Below are 8,321 nucleotides of genomic sequence, written 5' to 3' on the forward strand. Positions count from 1 at the left end.
AATTGCTAAAGTGCTTTAATGCATTTATATAACTATGTGAGCAATATAGTATTTTCCTACTAACATATTTAAAGTATTTTCTCTCCAAAAGGTATTGTAAACTCAAAAAAAAATATATTAGGAAAGATCTTTTGCACTTTCTGAAGTACCTAAACACATTGCTTAAACTTTTCTGTGATGTCTCATCTTTTTTTTTTTGTAGAGGTTTTTGCTATAGGGCGCCTACGCTTGCCAGAAAGACAGAGAGAGACAGAGAGACAGAAAGTGAGAAATCATCCCTGGGGGACGGTCACACCGCAATCCCTTCTCCTCCTCTCTTCTCTAAGGATCTTGGGCATGCACGCACATACAACCAGTGTGAGTTTAAGTCACCGGGTCTGGGACTCAAACTGTGGTCAACTACATGGGAGTCCAGTGACATAGTCATTATGCTAACTGCTGGTCACAATGTCTCATCTTAAAGTATCACTAATGACTAAATCAACATCATCACTGAAAATCATGTTTAAAGTGAATTTTTTTAGTAATAGGTCATGAACAGGAAAATAATGCTGTAACTAAAAGTAGTTCTCTGTCATGCACAGAATGACAATCACTATTACATTAAGGTGAGAAAAGAATCTCAATGATAATAAAAAACAAAAAGTTTAAGTTTGCTTTTCATTTGTGGGACAATTAATGGCAAATAAGAATTATTTAACTGCAGATTATTATTTTATATGAGTAACTGCAGCATTAGAAGACCTAATCAGGAAGCTGTAAATAAGCAAATTACCAGCTGTCAAAAAAATTATTACTATCAAATTAAATGAGCTTCCCCCAGGCAAACTAACATTGCTTTTGCCTGAAGGCCAGCTCAAAAATGAATCATGAGGGAGACAAGTCATATAAATAAAACAGATTTTAAATTAATTCTGTCTGTGCAGACTAACTTCAAAAATAAATCTTAAAATTCATTTCTTAATCTCATAAAAACTAACTGCAGTAATGACTGACTACTGCAGGCCAGATTAAGTATTCCCCAGTGACCTCCGATTTCTTGCTTTTTAGATTACAGTAAATGTGATTACATAATATCAGTCAGCTAGTATACATGATCCTCTAGTAGGTCAGACTAAGAAGTGATTTTCGATGCACAGTGACCAGTCTCCGGAGCTGGGCCGGGGCGTGAGAACTGCCAGATACCATTACCATCTGAAATTAAGCATGGTAGAAGAAGAGGATTATATGTCTGATTCCTTCATTAGTGTCCAAGATGATATCACACCAGGATTGCCAATGCTGAGGCAAATCCGAGAAGCCGTCGAAAAGAAGGAAAACAACAGGAAGCTAATTTGAAAAACAGACAGAAGAGTTTAAAAGAGGAAGAACAAGAGAGATGTGATGTTGGATTGAAGAATGAACTTGGCTGTGAAAACGAAGGGTTTGCTTTGCTCCAAAAGATGGGATAGAAAAGCGGTCAGGCTCTCTCGGCAAGAGCAGAGATGGTATTGTTGAAACGATTCCTCTCAATGTCAAAACAGGGAAAAGTGGTATTGGTCATGTGACATTATTAAAACGGAAAGTGGAGGAAAGATTAGAAAGCTACAGAAGGAAAAAGTCACATGAAAAACCAAGCTGAAGAGAAAGCTACAGAACAGCTTCCGAATGTGACTTAAAAATAAGCAAGATGAAATGAAGCTAGAAGGAGATCTTAAAAGAAGCCAGCGAGCCTGTCAACAGTTAGATGCCCAGAAGAATATTCAGGTTCCCAAGGAGGCATGGCACTTGTTGGAACTTGAAAAGGAGACTAAAGAAGAGGAAGAGGAAGAGAAAGAACAGGATGGAGATGACTATAACTTAAGATTTAAGTGTACTGGAAAAATTACAAATATCGACTAGTTATTTAAGAGAAGAATATCTGTATCGTATTTGGTGTGGAACAGCCTACGAAGATAAAGGAGACCTATCTTTCAATTGCCTGGGACCAACTTCTGCAGATCATGACTGAGAGATTCCCAAAAAAGTGGAAACATGAACCATGTTACTGTCTCCTAGAAACAGACAACTCTGCAGTTGGAATTCCAAAATTTTTATTCCAGTAAATAAAGAGAGCCTTTATATAACATTTTATTCTTTCTGTACTTTAAAAGTACTTCATACAATACTTTAAATATAATTGTTCATTGACTTGAAAAAAAAAAGAAGTGATTTTCCACATGGAAAGCAGAAGGTGAAAGCAACTTGCTGATTTATATATACTCACTGAAATACAAGTCAGCTGTATAGACCCATGTTGGCTAACTGCTCAAAAAATTTGATTAAAAACTATCTTAATAAGGCCAATTATGCAAAGTACATATTTCTTATCAATCTGCCAAGTTTATTTTGCCCTTTATTCATACAGATACAGCTGTCCATAACAAAATTTAAAGTAAAATACTAAGGATACATCATTTTCATTCTTTTTCACCTAAATAGTTACAATATTTTAGCCTATACCTTATCTATAGACAATAAAATGATGGGCTGAGTGGTTAGGAGATGCCTGAGAAGATTATGAAACGAAAATAACTAAACACAGTAAATTTTAAAAGTTTCCAAATAACAAGGATGTCTTGAAAGCACATTTCTGAATGCATGTCAAAAGGTCATCTATAAGGTGGGTAAATCTAGTTAACTACTATTTCTCACCAAAACAGGGAAAGCTTTGTCTTCCATTATAAAGACAGTTAAGGAGGTCAATGTGAAGAATAATTAACCACTTTATTGGGACCAGCAGTTAGCGTTATGGCTATGTCGCTGGACTCCCATGTAGTCTACCGCGGTTCAAATCCTGGACCTGGTGGCTTAAACTCACTCCAGACGTGTGCATGTGCATGCCCAAGATCCCAAGAGGAGAATGGAAGAGAAGGGATTGTGGCGTGGCCATCCCTCCTGAGGGGTTATTTCTCGCTTTCTATCTCTCTGTCTCTCTCTGTCTGTCTGGTGAGCGCACGTGCCCTATAACAAAAAACCTCTCCTCAAAAAAAAAGAAATGAAGAAAAAAAGAAATAATTGCTTTCCCTCATCCATCCACAATTGGCTTGTTCATGCCACGCAGACCAAGGGTGGTTCTTACAGCCTCTGCAATCACCTGGCAGGCACTGATATTACCCACAAGTTGGGGAATGCCTTGGGAGCTATCAGTTCCCTCCTTCAACAGGATAACTGGTGTGGGCATCATCTTGGAAGCGCCCTATCGCAAAAACCTCTCCAAAAAAAGAAAAAAAAAAAAAAAAGAGAAAAAAGAATAACTAACCACTTTCAGGAAGCCTATGGGCATGTTGTGTAGGAGTCAACTTTTGATCTCCGGAGAGCATTTCTTCACTCCAATTCCAAGAGCTGACCTTGGGGGAGGGGGAAGTTAATTTGTTGCTTTTAACTTGTTGTCTCTCTTCCAGTGTCCTATAAGCTTTTCTTAAATCTCTGCTTGGCTTCCATCTCAGTTGTTAATCTCATCTACCTGCCCTCTAATTCTCACTGAGTGGTAAATGACAAAGATTTAAGAATATATATATATATATTTGAATGGGGACTCATACCAACATAAAGTGTTCTTTAGACCTAAGGATAAGGAACTTTAGGGGCTAAGATGACCAACACTGTGGCAGATAGTGTACACTGTTCTGTATCCCCAGGGCAGCATTACACAGCTGCCAACATGTTAAGGCCAGCCCTATCTTAAGCCTAAAAAAGACAATAAGCCCAAGGGCCAGCAGACAGGCATAGGGTTTAAGGTGCAGGACTCCTGTGTGTTTGACTACAGTTAAAATCCCAGACCCAGCAGCTTGAAACTCACAATGGGTACTTGTGCATGCAGCATGCTCAAAATCTTGAGAGGAGAATGAAGGAGAGGGTATTGTGGCATAGCCCTCCCCCTTTGTAGGTGATTTCTTACTTTTTTTCTTTCTGTCTCTCCAGCGGGCACATGTGCACTATAGCAAATATCTTTCAAAAAAAAAAAGACAATAAGCCTGTTTATCAGCAGACCATTTAAGCCATATGTTTTACTTGCTCGTGTAGGACAAGTTGGCAGGACAGATTATAGAACATATGTCTCTTCTCTCTTAACACAGATTCTAGAAACATTATTTAGGTATATAAATAATATTGATGCTATCAGAAAAAATACAAACATACATGAACATTTAGGTAGGAAAGGAGAGAGAGGGGAAAAGAAGGAAGGAGGTAGAGAGAGACTGTTCGGGAAGACTACATTCGTTACAATTGTGATTGCCTTTGGAATAATAGCTGAAAATATTAGCATTCCAGATATGAAAACAAAAATAACTGGTAGATACGCCTTTTAGTTATTTGCTTGTAAAAACTGACAAAAATTGATTATTAGCAACTGCAAAACATTTCACCATCATATATTACTAAATTTTCTAATCATAACCCTGAGATAGTGCCAAAATGTTTCCTGTTTGCTCATGTACATTTCAATCACTCCTTTTACCCACACAGTGATCAAATGAGGAGGGTCTAGGGAGGGTAAAAACAGAGGTACTGGTAAAACTCAACTAGTCATAGACACTCCCTCTGTCTCTGGCCTTCCATGTCTTCTCCAGAATATGCAGAAGTGTCTTTACTGATGCTAGGTTGGCTGGAAGGTCAGCAGCATTCAGATCTTGTAAATTTTTAAGCTCTGTTTCTTTTTAAAGGCTTTCAGGATAGCCAGTGGTATGGTGGTTAAGGCAGCTAGATTCTACATGGTGGCAGTATGGTTTGAGTCTTGGTCCTGGGAGCTGGAAAAACAGGCACATGTGTGTGAATGTCTAAAATCACGAAAGGAAAAATGGAAAAGGGTCTGTTGTGGCTATTCCCCATCTTTTCTCTTTTTCCCTCTCTACTCTCTAATGATGGGGCCACAATTCTGAAACTCCTTGATGTCGTCCATCCTGCAGCAGAGACTTCAGTGGACATTGCCAAATCCCAAGATGCTGAGGTTGGTGATGGCACTACTTCCGTGAAACCACATATGGAGAAAGGTTTGCACCCCCAGATAATCATTCGAGCTTTCCACACAGCCACTCAGCTGGTAGTTAACAAGATCAGAGAGATCGCTGTGACCATGAAGAAGCAAAATGAAGTGGAGAAGAGGATGCTGTTGGAGAAATGTGCCATGACAGCGCTGAGCTCCAAGCTGATCAACCAACAGAAAGCTTTCTTTGCCAAGATGGTGGTGGATGTGGTGATGTTGCTCGATGACTTGCTACAACTTAAAATGATTGGAATCAAGAAGGTGCAGGATGGAGCCCTCGAGGAGTCTTAACTGACTGCTGGTGTTGCATTCAAGAAGACCTTCTCTTATGCTGGGTTTGAAATGCAGCCCAAAAGTACAGTAATCCTAGGATTGCCTTTTAAGTGTTGAGCTGGAGCTAAAAGCTGAGAAAGGTAATGCTGAAATCAGAGTACACACTGTCGAGGATTATCAGGTGACTGTTGAGGCTGAGTGGAACATTCTCTATGATAAGTTAGAGAAGATCCATTGTTCAGGAGCCAAAGTTGTCTTATCCACACTTTCCATTGGGGACGTGGCCACCTAGTACTTTGCCGACAGGGACATGTTCTGTGCTGGCCAAGTGCCTGAGGAGGATCTGAAGAGAACAATGATGGTCTGTGGAGGCTCGATCCAGACCTCTGGATCGTTCTGTCGGCAGATGTGCTGGGCAGCTGACAGGTGTTTAAAGAGACCCAGATTGGAGGTGAAAGGTACAACTTCTTCACTGGCTGTCCCAAGGCAAAGACATGCACCGTCATCCTCCCTGGAGGTGCTGAGAAGTTTATGGAGGAGATGGAACGGTCCCTGCACGATGCCATCATGACTGTCAGGAGGGTCATCAAGAACGATTTGGTGATGGCTGGTGGCAGAGTATTGAGATGGAGCTCTCCAAGTACCTGCAGGATTACTCAAGGATTATTCCAGGGAAACAGTAGCTGCTGATTGGGGCATATGTCAAGGCCTTGGAGATCATCCCACATCAGCTGTGCAACAACACTGGCTTTAATGTCACAAACATCCTCAACAAGCTGCAGGCTCAGCATGCCCAGGGGGCACGTGGTATGGAGTGGACATCAACAATGAGGATATTGCTGACAACTTTGAGGCCTTTGTGTGGGAGCTGGCGATGGTGCAAGTCAGTGCCCTTCACAGCCACCTCTGAGGCTGCCTGCCTTATTGTGTCTGTAGATGAGACCATCAAGAACCCCTGTTCAACTGTGGATGCTCCCCCAGCAGCTGGCCAGGGATGAGGTCGTGGCTGTCTCCATTGAGGGGCACTACACCCGTTAACCTGACTAGCTGGCAGGCTGGCTGCAGGCACGCTTGTTCTCCCTGGCCTGGTTAATCTGTGTTACAAGGAAGGGGTAGTAACTGGCCCATTATGTTCTCATGGGACATTATTTAAATAAAACTTAAGACTTAGAATTACAAAAAATAAATAAATAAATCTTGTTTGATAAGATAAGGGAGTCATCATGAAATATAAAATGTGATTTATAAGCTTTTATATCTTGTCACAAAAATGAAAAGTCCAGGTAAAATCCTGAAATAAGGCAAAGTACTTAAAGTGGGGTCTGGGACCAGATGATCTATATCTATTCAGTAGTACTTACTAGCTGTGAGATATTGTAAAATTAAACTAATCAGTCTAAGCTTCGGTTTCGTCATTTGTTAGCAGCTATTGGTGTTAAGTTCCTTTTTTTTTTTTTTTTTGGGGAGGCTTTTGCTATAGGGTGTGTGTGCTCGCCAGAGAGACAGAAAGCGAGAGATCAACCCCTGGGGGGATGGCCACCCTGCAATCCCTTCTCCTCCATTCTCCTCTTGGGATCTTGGACATGCATGCATACGAGCCCAGTGTGAGTGTAAGCTGCCGGGTCTGGGACTCAAACTACTGTAGATTACATGGGAATCCAGCGACAAAGCCATTATGCTAACTGCTGGTCCCAAGTTCTTAAATTCATTAATTAATCAGCAGTTCAAAATGTGATAATCTAATTTTATCACTTCTATTTTATTTATCTGGTGGAATACTTTTATGTAATAAGATACTTCTCCTATTCTACTATATTGTTTACCAGTGGCAAAATTCATATTGAAAACACAGAATAAACAGTTGATTCTTTTTTTTTTAAGAATTTTTTTAAAGAATAAACATTGATTCTATTTCTTGAGTCCTTCCATGAGCAAGAGAGACAGAAAGAAAAAGAGAAAGAGGCCGCATCGACAACAGGGTCTTGATTCTGTAATTCAACATTTGCCTTTAGCCAGCCCCAGATCATGGACATGGGCATATCCAGCCTGCACAGGGAGGATTCTGGACCTGAACTGCAAACCTTCGCAAATGGGATTGCCTCTCAGAGCATTTCATTTTACCACTGTGCTACAGACTAGCCCGTTATTTTATAAGCTTACCAGCAGTAATTATCTATGTCTAAAGACTATTAGGTAGAATAGTCTTAGAAAGGACTTCAGGAAGCAATAGAATTCTTTACTACTACTGATAATAATAATAATAGGTTTTCTGTGCCCTTTACAATTCAAAGTTAAGTTTTTCTGAATATATACACTGTAGCTTACATGACTTATTTTCTTTCCTTGTGAATCCTAAAGATTTTTTTTTTTTTTTTTTACAGGTGTGGAAAGAGAGATAAAGGATTCTTTCATTCTTTTTTTCTTTTTCAAATTTTGCCCAAAGGTGGGTTTGGTCACTGGAGAGAAAGACAGGCAGAAGAAAAAGTACCTGTCATAGGGACCAGCAGTTAGTGTAATGGCTATGTCGCTGAACTCCCATGTAGCTGACCATGGTTCTAATCCCAGACCCGCTGGCTTAAACTCACACTGAGCGTGTATGTGTGCGTGCCCAAGATCCCCAGAGGAGAATGGAGGGGAAGGGATTGCAGCATGGCCAACCTCCCTGGTGGGGAGTGATTTCTTGCTTTCTATCTCTCTGTCTCTCTCTTTCTGGCGAGTGCACACACCCTGTAAATAAAAGTACCCATCATGGAGAATGGTCACAATGCAATCCCTCCTCTTCCATCTCTCCCTCCTTTTGAAATTTGGGGCATGCATGTACACATGCCCAGCATTTTTTCAAGCCTTTCAGTCCAAGACTCAAACCACACAGTTAGCCATGTGGGATTCAGCTCCTTAACCAATAGGCCATGAGCTGACCCTGTTCTTTATCTTTATAGTTCTGGATTTGACTAGTATACTTTTTGGTATTAGTAATTCTTATTTGTTATTCAGACTATCTTTCAATATGTAGTTTCAAATATAAGTAGGTACATGTCTTAAT

The 8,321-nt window shown here is 40.3% G+C and overlaps 2 pseudogenes; both read left to right on the forward strand.

The window, feature by feature from the left end:
* Positions 1-1,185: 1,185 nt before the first annotated feature.
* Positions 1,186-1,990, forward strand: LOC102479567 (G patch domain-containing protein 11 pseudogene; annotated as a pseudogene).
* A 2,829-nt stretch (positions 1,991-4,819) lies between these two features.
* Positions 4,820-6,297, forward strand: LOC102481668 (T-complex protein 1 subunit eta pseudogene; annotated as a pseudogene).
* The last annotated feature ends 2,024 nt before the right edge of the window (positions 6,298-8,321 follow it).

Source organism: Tupaia chinensis, unplaced genomic scaffold (assembly GCF_000334495.1).
Source record: "Tupaia chinensis unplaced genomic scaffold, TupChi_1.0 Scaffold000298_1, whole genome shotgun sequence".
In the NCBI taxonomy this organism is placed as follows: Eukaryota; Metazoa; Chordata; class Mammalia; order Scandentia; family Tupaiidae; genus Tupaia; species Tupaia belangeri.